The following is a 15,307-nucleotide window of genomic DNA, read 5'->3' as shown; positions in this document are numbered from 1 at the left end:
CCAACACATATGATCTCCAGCGCAAAGGCATGCACACTTGACTGGAACACACACTGACATGCACAAGAAACACACAAACACACACTCTCACAACACTGAGAAGCACACACTCACAGGCACACAGGCACGAACACATGACCGCACAGATACACATATACGCACACATGTGAAGACGCATACACATGGAATGGAAACACACATGGTGCCCGTACACAGGTATGTGTAGTGGGCCACACAAGCGGGGGCACACACACACACACAAACACACACACTCAGGCAACACCCACCTACTCACAAGGTCTGTGGCACACAAATATGCACAGTGGCCTCACACACCAACACATACGTAGGCATGCACACAACAAACATAAACACCCACCGTCCCTACACAGTGCCCCACACATGTGGCTTCACAAACAGAACACTCGGTCACCTGCAAAACTCTCTCCCGGTACACACACCAAGACAGAGTGGCTTTGGTCCACAGGCATGCACACTTGCCACACACGCACGTGTACATTCAACCTCACACACACCGCACAAACACACACGATCCACAGGAGAGGGGCATGCTCAGGTGGCCGCACGTACAAGCTCACACACATGCACGCACGCACACACACACAGAGCTAAACGCAGACCTCCCTCACACAGCGCCCTCACTAACCCGCAGTGCCTTCCACCACTCACACATGCCTTCCCTCACACGTCCTTGGAACTATCCCCTGTGGTCGGGATTCGAGGCTCAGGAAGGACTGGGTCCGCAGGGACCGCAAGGGATGGCCTCCTTAGTCCTCCTGGGACACGTAGGTTTTGTGGTGCAACAACCAGAGGCAGGCAGGGAGCACATCACAGCCGTGCGGTGCATGCTTGCAGGATTAAGGGAACTGGGCCAAGCTCCTTAAGCGGTGTCAATGTCGCGGGACCGGGAGCCACCAGGTCACGAGGGCCCGCTTGCCAGGACACTTCCCCACCTGTTTCTGAGTCCTGAAGAATAAAGCACCCATGAGGAGAACTCTGCCTTTTCCCGTTGTCCTCCTAGACCCTGCCTAGGAGATCCTCATGCCATGCCCTCCCCTCCCCTGCACCCATGCTGAACATCACCGCCATTCATACAAGCCCACATTTCGAGAGATGGAGGGTCACCCCCAGGCAGACTGCCTCCTTCCATGTCCTGGCTCCAAGGACAAACACACACAGACGTAAAGTGCTTCTTAATTTGTTTATGTCACTCTCGCCATCCTTTCAGATACGTGCTGGATACTCTCCAGAGCTCGACTGGTGATCCTTTCCCCCATTTCAGTCCTGTGCAGGGAAAGCACCACGTAGCCTCGTCCACAAATCTCTCACAGCGGTGAACGGTTCTCCTCTTCTTGTGGTTGGTCATACTCTGATGCTCTGCGATGTCCACGTCCACACAGCTGCTGTGCCCCGGGGGCACACACTCACACACACACACTCACACACACACACACACACACACGTTAGGGATTCGCTGAAATGCATAATGCAAAGGGTAGCCAGGTGGGTTGAGGGTGTCCTCTGTCCTCGTGGGATCCCTGTTCCTCCTCCCCTAGAGACCCAGGAGCCTCCAGCCCACAGCCCAGTGCCATTCCCAAGTATGGCCATGTGGCTGTGGGAGGCCCCGGGGTGGTCGGGAACACGGAGGGAAGTGGGGAATTCGTGGCATAGGAGCGGGTTGGGACAAGGGAGCCCCACTCCCAAGACTGGTAGGTCATTCCCAACAGAACAAGCGGCCGGAATCCTGACAGAGGAGCCGAACGGGCATGGCTGACAGTTCCGAGAAACGGGGTAGATACCGTTCTCCTCTCCCGAGTGACCAGGGAAGCTCTGGCAGCCAGCCTGGCGGGCCTGAACTTGCCGATTTGGACGCAACCCCCTGGATGTGTGCTGAGTTCCCCCAGGTTCACTTCTCACCCTGCCAACCGCTCCCTTGGCCAGCTGGGGCCAAGGCTCCTCCGAGCCTCAGGTTCCCACCATGAAACTGCCTGTCCCCAGGCACCTTCCACACACAAACATCAGGACCCAACCCCCTGGCTCCTCACTGAAAGGCCCTCTTCTCAGCTCATGACCTTCGGGTGTATTCCTGCCGTGGGTAGTACTCCAAGGGATCGGGCTAACGGTCCTCGATGATGACCTGGTAGGGGAAACCGGTCAGCTGAGTATGACGCCCTGGCCCTCCTCCCAAGCAGCAGGCGCTTGGACATCACTCCGGCTGATGAAGGACGCAGCGCCCCACCTCGGCGATCCTGTTAGACCCTGGGCCGTATGGGTCCCACAACCAGCTGAAGAAGTTACGGCTGCTGGTGTCATGCCTGAAGCTGGCAGCTCAACCTTCATAGCCACAGGACCACCAGAGTGGAGTGGAAGGAACTGCCCTCGATCCTGCAGGAAGGGTAAATTTAGGAGATGCTCCTCACAGCCTGGACCCACGCTCCATTTCCTTCTCTCCCTCCCAACCTCCCAGGCTCTCTCCATCCTGGGACCGGTCCCGCCCCCACGCGGGGACCTCGCACTTCTCCCCTCCCGCTCCCAAGTGCCCCCCTGCCTGCCCGCAGCATCCAGGAAGCTCAAGCCCACTCCTACCGGCAATGCTCAACCAATACACCTTAGCGATCACTTTGATTTGGAAGTAGGGTCTGCTCCCAAAGGAAAACATCAACCTGCAGCGGTAAGTGGGACGGCCTAGTTACTCCCCCGGCCCCGACGAAGAACGAGGAGGGGAAGGTGGAACGTGTCTTCTAGGGGTCCCGTGCTGCGTGCCTGGGTGCAGCACTGAACGACTTTGACGGGGCCCATCCTGCTCAAACACCAATCCAACCGGACCTCTACCAGCCTCCATCTCCCAGGACTCACCTACAAATTGCTCATGTAGCTGAGCGTGAGAATGTCCTGGTCACCTGTCATGGCTGATATCTTGGGGTGATTCAGGATCTGCCTTGGGTCAAGGAGCCTCACTGGCACGTGCTACAGAAGGAGAGCCAGGAGCGACCCAGCCCTTCCCGGGTGAGAGTGAGTGAACCGAACATGCAAAATTGCAGAAACACCAGGCAATGCCACCCTCCCAACAACTTCAGCTCCTGCACTTTCTTCCCACCTGCTCCACCTTGGGGTGTCCCTTGGCTTCCAGCACCTCTGAGGCTGCCTGCACCCAACAGGGCAAGGCAGAGGGCCTGATTGCTCTCCGTTCCCAAATTTCCCTGGCCTATGAGTGTGCCTGGCAGGCAGTCAGAGCTTTGGATGCCTGGATGTGCGCCGTCTCACGTTGATGGCTGTGTTTGCTTGTGTGTTTCCCTGAAGCCCCGTGGCTTTGGGGGCCTCCTGTGCCCAGGGAAGGGCCGCTCGTCTCACCCGGGTCATGGCTGTGCACCCACGGCCCAAAGGGTGGTCCTGGCAGAGTCAACAAGAGAGGGAGGGAAAGGAGTAGATGGGGGCGGGAGGGAAAGTAAAAGACAGGGACCGAGAGACCCCACACCGGGAGGAACGGACACAGCGGGAGGGCAGAGAGGACAGAGCGAAGGGCCGGGTGAGGACACAGAGGGGGGGAGACTGGCAGGGAGGAAAGGTTCGTGTAGGCGCCTGGGCCTGGGGCCCCGGCCTGGCTGTGTGGGGCCTGTGGAGACAGAGTTTGCAGCACCCCGGCAGCGCCGTGTCTGGGTTCCCGCGGTCTGCCGAAGCGAGGCGGCCCGCTGACTGACTTGGCGACCCGCGTGCAGGCGATATTGTAGGTCTGCCCTGAACTCTTTGGAAAACCACGCGGGCTCTGAAAGACAGGGAATGGTGGTGGGCAGCCTCTTGGACTGCCGCATGTACCCAGCAAATATTTCTTTCCAATATCTGCTCTGAGCCAAGGGTGCTTTGGGCTACACTATTGTTGTAGGGTGTTGACCCTTGCTCCCTGAAGTCCGCCAGTCTGTTGGGCGTGCTGTAGCCCCAAAGTTTTGGCCCACACCTTTTGCTCAGACATGGTCTGGACAGGTCTCAGCCCCTGCTTTTCACCCCCTCCCCGCCCTGCACCTCCCCACCCTCCTATGCTGTGTATTATAGGGATCGTGGGCCCACACCACCTGGGGCCTGGGCGTGGGTGGCAGAGCCCTTCTCCCAGGGCTCATGACCCTGGGAGTGGCTCTGCTTCTGCCCTCCTCCCGGTGCTCCACCACAGCAGCCACGCCCCACCACCTGGAGGAAGGATGCGGCCTGGCCGCAGACGCCAGGTATTCACTGGGTGATGGCCCCCCGCGAGCCAGGTGAGAACTTCGCTTCTGATTCACCTTCGATTGAGCCACAAGCAGGCCCTGGTAGCTTGGGCATCCACTTACTTGAGCGCTAACAGAGCAACAGCCAGTGTGGCAATTGGGGCCCCGGGTGTCTTGGGACCCAGCACTGGCTCCTCCTGCAGAAGCTCTTGCACCTTCTCGTCCTGCTAGGCTCAGTCCACCTCCTCATCTTCCGCCGCCACGACTTACACCACCGCCAAGATATCCTCCAGCACGACGACCAACTCCTCCCCTGGGCTGGTCTCAACTCTGCGCTGCCGGGCCTCAAACTCCTTCACAGCCTGTGCCGCCATCCCCCCTCAACTGGGGCCTGCAGCACCCCCGCCTCAACGGAGGCGCCTGCCTCCCCGTGGACCCCGGCTCCTAACGGCCCCCTCTGCAGTCTCAGCTGGTCCAGGATTCTGGGGCATCCCCGGGTCCCCGGATCATGTCTCGCTCTCCATTTAGACATGGAGCATATCGTTGGGACCGAGCCGCGGCAGCGGCAGAAGGAATGAGATTTAGGTGTGGATACGCGGCTCCCTCGAGCAGCCAGCATGTGGAGATCCTGTGCTCAGGGCTAGACGCGGGCACCTTTGAAGGCCGTGCACCTGAGGGATACAGCACACAATGGTTTGGGCTCAGGTGGCTTCTGGGTTGTGGGGGCGTAGACTCCCGGCTCGCTGCCTTGGCTGGATGGGACGCCATGGCCATGATGCTGTCCCGAGGCCGGGAACACCCATTGGCAAGGCTGTGGTCGGGGCCTTACCCACCCCGCCCCTCGGCCCAGGAGGAGCCAGCCATTCAGCGAGGGAGCCCGCCCTTGTGCCCAACGGAACATCCCTCACACATCCCACCTACGCCGCACTAACACCCCCACCCATACAGCCTGCGTGAAACGCACCCACGACCCTGTAGGGCACGCCATCTGCTTGTTATTTGTACCGACAATGCGACGCTGTCCCTCGCCCTTCGGAAATAGACTACTCTAAGACTGAGGAAAACGTGTGCACCATCGGGAAGTCTGGTCCAGTGTGCATGGAATTGGTCAGCCCAGGCCCTGGATAATTCATAGTGTGATCCCAGGACACAGAGGCCCCGAAGCTGTCTGTCTCCCAGGGGGAAATATGAGGCTACCCTTTGTCCCAGTGTATGTCCATTGCTGGTCAGGAGGAGAGCGACAAAGAGTTCTCTGGCCCATGGTCTGCCTGTCCTTTCCTCACGCTCTCCTCTCCATCCGCCTCTCGGATTTCTTTTCCGGCGCTCTTTCTCTAACCCCTCTGGCCACATGACCTCTGGAACCTAAAGGCTTCCAGAAAAGAAGATGCAGATGCGTCTCTGAGCATCTCCTTTCCCAGGAATTCAAAGCCCTCTCCCTCGCTGGGACCGGTAGCCAGGCCGGTGAGCCTCGAAAAGGTGCCATGCTGGGTGCGACACAAACCCAAGCTCACACGCTCACAAACACACGCAGTGTGTTTGGCATGGAGCACAGCGGGACGCATACATTTCCTGGAGCCGACAATACAGCCACGGATCCAGGTGGCCCTCCCTGAAGACAAAGTCTGGGCAAACCTTTGGAGAGGGTGGCAGGTGGATGCTGTCCACCGGCTCGGTGACCTCAGTGCCCACTCTTTGGAAGACGACGTGGCAAGGAGCTGAGTACGGCATCCAGGGAACAGGCAGCACAAAGGCCTTCACCACCAGCGACAGCGCCTCTGTGTTGCCCGCCTCTAGGCTTGGTCCCAGATCTCCCCCTACCGGCTGCTTACCAGAGACGCATGCTCACACCTCCAGCTCACTCCCTCTGCCGCTGCTGTGGCTCCATACTGAGATTGGCTCCACATCCAAATGGGCAGCGATGCGTGGTCCAGGTACACCGGCGCTGCCCCGGAATCCTGGTCCAAGGTAGTCCGCAGAGGGGGCCTTGAAGAGGCGGGGACCCACGGGGAGCCAGGCACCTCGGGTGAGGAGTAGGTGCCGGAGGCCCTAGGTGTGCAGCGTTGAGGCGCAGGCTGTGCAGGACGCTGAGGCCTGGATGCATAGAGGTGAGGCGAGCCCAGGGTAGGATTTGGTCGTCTGGTGGAGGATATCATGGTGATGGTGCAGGTTGTGGCAGCGGAAGACCAGGAGGTGGAGCGAGCCGAGCAAGACGAAAATCTGCCTGACCTGCCACAGGAAGAGCGAGTGCCTGGTCCAAGATAGCCGGGGACCCACTTGCCACACTGGGCGTTGCTCTGTTAGCGCTGGGCTCACTGGATGCCCAAGCTACAAGGGCCCACGTGCGGCTCCATCGCAGGATGAATGAGAAGTGAAGTTCTCAACTGGCTTGGCAGAGGGCCATCATCCTGTACATCCCCAGCTTCTGGGCCCCGGCCTTATCCTCCGTCCGGATGGTGTGGCTTGGCTGCTGTGGAGAAACAACGGGAGGAGGGCAGGAGCAGAGACACGGCCAGGGCCATGAGCCCTGGGCGGAAGGGCACGGCCCTCCACCACCAGGCACCCAGTGGTGTGGGCCCACGATCCCTATAATTCAGAGCAAATGAGGGCGGCCTGGCCCACGGCGGGGTGGGGGTGAGAACGTAGGATCTGAGACCTGTCCAGACCGTGTCTGAGCAGAAATTGTGGGCCAAAGGTTTGGGGCTGCAGCACTCCCAACAGCCTTACGGGCTTTAGGGAACACGGGCCAATACCCAACACCAAGTAGTGTAGCCCAATGCACACTTGGCTCAGAGCAGATATTGGAAGGAAAAGTTTGATGGGTACCTGGCCAGGCGGAGAGGCTGCCTGCCCCCGTCCCTGCCCTTCAGAGCCTGCGTAGTTTTCCAAAGTGTTCAGGGCAGACCCACTCTCTCGTCCGCACGCAGGTTGCCAAGTCTGTCAGCGGGCCGCCTCGCTTCAGCAGACTGCGGGAACGCAGACACGAGGCTGTCCGGGTGCTTCAAACTCTGTCTCTACATACCCTACGCACCCAGGTTGATGTCGCAGGTGCAGGCGCCTACACTTGCCTTTCCTCCCTCCCCTTCTCGCCCCCTCTGTGTCCTCGCTCGGCCTCTCCCTCTGTCCTCACTGCCCTCCCCCTCTGTCCCTTCCTCCCGGTGTGGGGTCTCTCTGTCCCTCTCTCTCTTTTGCGTTCCCTCCTTCCCCCACCTACCCCTTTCCCTCCCCCTCTCACGGACTCAGCCAGTATCACCCTTTGCGCCTTGGGTGTGCAGCCGTGCTTCAGGTGAGGCAAGCGGACCCTTCCTGGGCACAGGAGGCCCCTCAATGTCACGGGGCTTCAGGCAAACACACAAGCAAACAGCCGTCAATGTGGGAAAGATCACATCCAGCCATCCAAAGCTGTAAGTGCCTGCCAGTCGCATGGACCAGACAGGGAAACGTGGGACAGGAGAGCATTTAAGCCCTCAACAGTGCCCTGTCAGCCGCAGGCAGCCTCAGAGGTGCTGGAAGCCAAAGGACTCCCCAGGGTGGAGCAGGTGGGAAGAAAGGGCAGGGACTGACGAGGCAGGGAGGGCAGCAGTGCCTGGAGTTTCTGCACTTTTGCACGTTCGGGTCACGTGCTCTCGGCCGGGAATGTCCAGGGGTCTCCTGGCTCTCCTTTCGTAGCTCGTGCCGGCGAACCTCCTTGACACAAGGCAGATCCTGCAACACCCCAAGATATCAGCCGTGACGGGTGACCAGGACAGACACGTGCTCAGCTACATGACCAATTTGGAGGTCAGTCCTGGGAGACGGAGGGTAGTGGAGGCTCGGCAGGAGTGGGGTATGAGTAGCAGGGGCCTGGCAAAGCATTTCATTGCCGCAGCCAGGCAAGCAGCTCGGGACACCCAAAGACACGTTCCCCCTTCCCCTCCTCTTTCGTCGGTGGGGGAGTTGGAAGAAATGGGCCGACACAAGTACAGCTGAAGGTTGATGCTTTCCTTTCGGAGCAACCCCTACTTCCAGAAAAAAGTGACCGTTAAGGTGTATCGGCTTAGCATTGCTGGGAGGAGTGGACTTGATTTTCGGGGATGCTGAGGTCGAGCAGGGGGGCACTTGGGAATGGGAGGGTATATGCGCGCGGTCTCCAGCTTAGGGGCGAATTCAGGCCAAGGAGGGAGAGGTGCTGGGTGGTTGAGAGGGAGAGACGATGAGAGGGCGTGGGTCCTGGGCCGTGGAGAGCCTCTCCAAAAATTTCCCTTCCTGTAGGGTGGCGGGGTGTCTCGTTCCACTCCAGTCCAGTGGTTCTAAGACTATGAAGGTGGGGCTGCCAGTTGCAGGCACTACTCAACCAGCCTTAACCTCTTCAACTGTTTGTGTGACCCCAGCTTCCTAGGGTCTAACAGGAGTGTCGAAGTGGTGCCCTTTGGCCTTCGTCAGCCCTAGTGATGCCTGAGCCCCAGCTTACTGGGAAGGGGGTCTGGACACTGTGTAGAGCTGCCCTGTTTCCCCTACTAGGTATTCATCGAGGACCTGTGGCCCAATCCCCACTGTACTAACCGAGACAGGGAGGCAGCCAAAAGGAATGACCTGAGAGGAGCGCCTGTCGGTGAGGAGACAGGGGAGCTGGGCCCTGACGTGCGCGTGTGTGTGTGTGTGTGTGTGTGTGTGTGTGTGTGTGTGGAAGGTAACGCGGGTGAGGCGGATTAGTGTTGGGGAAACTGATGTTCAGTGGAGCCTTGGCCCCAGCTGGCCCAGGGAGCGTGTGGCAGGGTGAGAAGGGAACCTGGGGGAAGTCAGGCACACGTTCAGGGAGGTCCATCCACACGGGCAAGTTCAGGCACGTCAGGCTGGCAGCTGGAATGTCCCAGGTCAATCGGGAGAGGCGATGCATCTCCACCCTGTTTCTTGAAACTGTCACCCGTGCCTTTCGGCCCCTGTGTCAGGACTCCTGCTGTTGTTCATTTGGGGATGGCCTGCCAGTCTTTGGGAGTGGCGCTCTCTTGGCCATCCCGCCCTTTGCTGATTCCCCCACGTTACTCCATGTTCCCGACCACCCCGTGGCCTCCCACAGCCACATGGCCTTTCTTGGAAATGGCACTGGGACGTGGGCTGGAGGCTCCTAAGTCTCCAGGGGAGGAGGGACAGGTTTCCTATGAGGACAGAGGAGACCCTCAACCCACATTGGCTAACCTTGGCATTATGCAATTTCACGAATTCCCAACGGGTGTGTGTGTGTGTGTGTGTGTGTGCGTGTGTGTGCGCCCAGGCCCGACGGCTGTGTGGACGTGGACGCGGCAGAGCATCAGAGTCTGGACAACCACAAGAATTCCAGGAGGCGGTCACCCCTCTGAGAACTTTGTGGACGTGTCTCCTAGGTGCTTTGCCTGCACAGGACAGAAATGGGGGAACAGATCACCAGTTGCAGCTCTGAGAGTATCCAGAATGGATCTGAATGGACGGGAAAGGAGACATAAACAAGTTAAGAAGGGCTTTGCGTCTGCATGTGGGTTTGTCCTTTGAGCCAGGACATGGCGAGGAGGCAGTCTGCCTGGTGGGACCCTTCAGCCCCTGACGTGTGGGATTGCCTGTGTGCCGGTGATGTTCAGCATGGGGGCAGGGCAGGGCAGGGCATGAGGACACCCGAGGGAGGCTCTTCGGAGGAGGGCGGAAAAGGCAGACTACTGTTCATGGGTGCCTTATTCTTCAGGGCCGGGAAAACAGCTGGGAAGGGTCCTGGCGAGTGGGGCCCCCGCGGCCTGGTGCTTCCGGGTCCCGGCCTGCTGACACCGCTTAGGGAGCTTGGTCCAGTACCCTGGATGCGGGCCCTGCCCTGCTGTGGTGCGCTCCCATGCATGCGTCCTGTCAGGAGCACCGCAAACCCAAGTGTCCCGCCAGGACGAAGGATGAGGCCATTCCTCACCGTACCGACAGACACTCGCCGTCCCATCCGCAAAACCCGCCCACAGGGGACAGTTCCAAAGACGTGTGAAGGAAGGTAGGTGTGAGTGGTGGAAGGCACTGCGGCTTTGTAATTGGGCTGTGTGTGAGGGGAGTCTGCGTCCGGCTGTGTGTGTGTGTGTGTGTGTGTGTGTGTGTGTGCGTGTGCCTGTGTGTGTGTGTGCCTGCGTGTGCAACCACCTGAGCATGCCTCTGTGCCAGGGATCATTTTGTTTGTGCGGTGTGTGTGAATTTCATGTGCACGTGAGTGTGGCAAGAGCGCATGCCTGTGGATCGGAGATCAGGTGTCTTGGCGTGTGTATCTGGAGGGCCTGTTTGCCTGTACACGGGTGTGTATTTGTGAGACCATGTGTCTGTGCCACTCTGTCGGGACCCTGGGTTTTATGTGTTGCGTGTATGCTCGCCCACATTTGTGTTCGTGTGTGTGGCCAAGTGTGCATGATTGTGTGCCACAGAACTTGGGATTTGGTGTGTGTTCCCTGAGTGTGTTTATGCATATGGATGGGCCTCTGTGTGTGTGTGCACGTCTGCGGCCAATTGCACATACCAGTGTGCGGACATCGTGTGTGTTACTCTTTCCTGTGTGTGCGTGTTTGCCTGCGTGCGTATGTGTGTATGTGTGTTGCCATGAGTGCGTGCCTGTGTGCCGGTGATAGTGTGTGCTCCCCAGGGCTGTGTGAGTTTCTGTTTGTGTGTGTTTCTTGTGTACGTCAGTGTGTCTTCCTGTCAAGCAGGCATGCCTGTGCACTGGAGATCATATGTTTTGTGTACGTGTTTCCTGAATGTGTCTTTGCCGAGGCTGGGTGGTCTGTGTCTCCTCCCCCTCTCTCTCCACAGGCTTGTCAGCCTCCTACCCCTCCTCCTTTCCTCAGCCCCCTCTTGCTCACCATCCCTCTCCCCCACCTCCTCTGACTCCTCTACCTCCCTAGCCTCATCTACCCCCTCCGTGTCCTCCTCGTCCTCCTCATCCTCTCCTTCCTCCGTCTCGAACATGGCAAGTGAGCAGCACCAACCTTAATTCGGCCACCACTAGCCCCAGCTCCACCACCAGGATGGCACCCTCTCTCTCCCATCGCTCCTCCCCTTCCCGCACAACCCCGTCCGCCAGCCCCACACCTAGGGCCTTCAGCATCCCCGGGGCTCCCCGGGGACCTCTATCCCCGCACACAGCTGCCTCGTGAACGGCCCCTTCCCCGACGGAGGCGGGTCCAGGATCCTGGGGACCACCAGCCTCCCCGACCCCGCCTCGCCACCCCCGGTCACTGCCTCGCCGGGGCAGCTGCGGAGGGAAGGGCTGGAGGTGTGAGCGCAGGCTTCTGCAAGCGGCTCAGCAAGGAGAGCTCTGACACCCACGGACGGCGACTGATTGCAGTCTTGTCCCGGAGGACGCCAGACTCTGGGACGCATGTGCACAAGGGCCTGGGGACAGGTGTCCAAGGGGTAGAGGTGGCCGGGGCTCGCACGCGGCCATGGCGGGATGGAGTCCCCGAGCCACGCCTAGGACGCGGGCCGGCCCTCCGATCCAACCAGTGGCAAGGTGTTGGGCATGCCCGCCCACGGCCCTGCCCATCGCCCCCACCAGAGCCAGCCAGCCATCCAGGGAGCCTGCCTGTGCGCCTCCTCCAGGGTTGGTTCGGGATCCCAGCAGCACCGAACCTCCCGTCCCACCCCCACGCTCCCCCGCCAGCACCTCCCACACACCACCCCCCAGCCACTGCCCCCTCCCGCATCCTCGTCGGGTGCGCCCTCTGCCTGGAGTTTTGTACCGACAATTCAAAGGTGTCCCTCGCCCTTCCCGAATAGACTCCTGTAAGACTCAGGACAATGTGTGCACCACCTAGAAGCTGGTCCATGTGCGTTAAATTGTCAGCCCAGGCACTGGAATATTCATAGAGCGATTTCAGGTGACAGAGTCCCCTAAGCCGTCTGCGTCCTCGGCGGAAATGTGAGGCTACAGTTTTTCCCAGTGCATGCCCTCTGCTGGTCAGGAGGAAACGATGAAGAGCACTCTGTCTCCCGTTCCGCCTGCCCTTTCGTCATGCTCTCCTCTCCGTCCTCCTTTCTGACTATGTCTGCAAGCGTACTTTTTCTGCCCCTGTGGCCACACAGCCTCTGGAACCTAAAGCCTTGCCAATAGAAGATGCAGATGCGTCTCGGAGCATCTCTTTTCCCAGGCAATCAAAGCCCTCTCCCCCTCAGGGACTGACAGCCAGGCCGGTGACTCTGGAAAAGGTGCCAAACTGGGTGCCGACACAAACACACACTCACACACTCACAGAGAAACGCCTTGTGTTTTGCATGAAGAACAGAGGGAGGCATGCCTTTCCCGGAGCCAAGAGCATACAGCAAAGTTGACCCAGATGGCCCTCTCTGAAGAGGAAGTCTGGGCCAACCCGGTGGAGAGGGTGGCATGTGGATGCTGCCGACTTGCTCGGTGATCTTAGTGCCCACTGTTTGGAAGGCCAGGCGGCCAGGAGCTTAGAATGACACCCACGCGACAGGCAGCAACAAAGCCTGCCCCACCAGAGACCTAGCATCTTACCTTGCATTCTGCAAATAGGACGAATGCCCCGGACAGGGGCTCCCGGCTCGTCTGGGCTGTGGAGGAGAGCACATCCTCCTGAGCCTTCTCTGCTCTGGGCCAGTCGGGTCAGACCGTGAGTGGATCATCCAGCCAGGCCATCACAACCCCAGAGCTGGTCCACAAATGTGGTGAGGGATCCCCAAGTGTGGTTTCAAGCTAGCAAAATAGTCTTGGGGTTCTTGGCCTGGTGCCAATGACATCCTGTCTCTCCAGGCATCACCGACTAAAGGGGCTTTTTCACTCCCCCACCCCCAGTCTGAGTCAGGGAAAGTGTGCACATATACAGGGATAGTCCCCTACCGCGTCTCCACGTTTTTCCACCAGAGTGGATTTCATATGCGCTCCCAGAGTCTTTAGACCGTGGTTTTCATCTATTCGCCATCATGTGGATGCTGTGCACGTGCACTCCCACTCCCGGGTGACATTCATGCAATGACAGACATCTGGCATTGTCCTTGCCGGGGAGCGAAGCTGAGAGGGGCCACAAGGCAAGAGGTGTATGACCTGGGAAGGTGACTGAAACCCCTAGCTATTTCCCATACCTGGAATCATATGTGCAATCAGCACAGATGGGTGGTGTGCCTCACACCCGCCTGGCAACTCCCACAACTCCCTCCTTGCCTTGGCCCCTGTGCGTCTGTGCATCGACACGGGAGACATAACCCTGAAGAACCACGGAATGCACACGAGGCCTCTGTGTTTGGAGGGATGTGGCTGCCCTCGGCCTCTTGCCACTTCCTCCATCATCGGTAGAGCTGGAAATCCCTCAGTCCCTCTCATTCGCTGACTGGGGCCTACACACACTCTCATACACACATGTGCACATGCAAACGTTTGGGCACACAACACACATGCTTACGATCTCGACACACAGGCATGTGCCTGTGGCCACAGACACTCACACTCACAAGTGCCTGGAAACACAGGCATGCAACACACACCGGAGATCATGCAAAAACAGACACATGACACACACCCACCCACCCTGGCTCGACACACGGAATGAAGAGGCCGCACGCAAACAGATACACAAACCAATGCAGAAGGCACCGTTCTCTCTCTCTCTCTCTATCACGTGCACACACACACACACACACACACACACACAGTCTACGCCCCTCAGAAATGCATGTGGCAGCACACACCCACTTGAACACACACCTGTGCATGCACACATTCTCAGAACACATCATACACAAACACATGCGTCCTGCACACAGGCATGCGCACTTGCCCGTGCAAACAGAGACACCTGCACTGGCACAACACTCACAGAAGTTCTCTGGCAAAGCAATACACGCGTGGCCCGGCACGATCACACACAGCCCGCTCCACCCAGGAACTCACGCGCACACACACGGAACAAATACACATGGTCTTAGGCTCACATAAATATACAACATGCCCTCCCCAGACACACGCACAGACACACCTGCTCTTGGGATTCCCACACAGAACACAAACACACGTTCTATGTCGCACAGGAACGCACACTGATCCACACCAACACACACACGCACGTGTTCACGCACATGCCCACACGCACCACACACAAAGTCTCTGGCTCACAGGCATGTACCGTGAGCTTCCCAAAACACACACACATTTTGCACGTATTATTCCAGAAGCACAGCATACACAAACGTCCTCCAGGACAGAAGAATACACAATTGACCCCGGAACAACACCCACATACCATCACACACACACAAACACACACACACACACACACGGCCCATACAGCACAGAGACACTCAAGGAACACACAGTCATCAGTACACAGGAATACACGGTGGTCTCGCAACCAGACACGCACACACACAACAAGAGCTCATGCCAACACACAAACCTGCAGCACACACACCTCCACACGATTTTGGGCACCCAGGTGTGCAAACATGACCACCCAAATACACACACATGTGCTACAGCAACACATACACACCAGCCATGCAAACAATCTCCAACACAGAGGCATGAGCAGGTGGTTATAGAATGCTCGCGCGCGGGCGAGTGCTCATGCACACTCACACTCACACACACTCAAAGTCACCCAAAGGTCTGCAAACACACAGACACACAACAGAAACCCTTGCGCATGCAAGCACACATACATTCAACACTCACATGGAATGTCTCTGGAACACTTCCATACATACGTACCCAGAAGAAAATCACACACCGAGGTGCGCCCGAAAACACACACAGATGCAATACACCCATGGAATAGCACAGACAGCCAGGCAAATTTCTGCTCACATACACACACAGGTTCACCTGCACTGGGAAACACACACACCGTGCAACACACACACGGTCCCAGCACACAGGCATGCACGCTTGGCCGCCCACAGACCATTCGCGCATGCCAAAGACACGCTCAGGAAACACACACCCAAAACATTTGATCTCAAGTACACAGTCATGCACACTTGCCAGGAACACACACAGATGTGCACAGGAAATACACACACACACACATACAACACTGGAACTTACACACTGTCACCGATACACAGAAACACACACTTGGCCACACACATACAAACATGTGATGCATGGAAAA

The sequence above is a fragment of the Zalophus californianus genome, chromosome Y (genome assembly GCF_009762305.2).
Source record: "Zalophus californianus isolate mZalCal1 chromosome Y, mZalCal1.pri.v2, whole genome shotgun sequence".
In the NCBI taxonomy this organism is placed as follows: domain Eukaryota; kingdom Metazoa; phylum Chordata; class Mammalia; order Carnivora; family Otariidae; genus Zalophus; species Zalophus californianus.
This window is presented reverse-complemented; position numbering follows the sequence as displayed.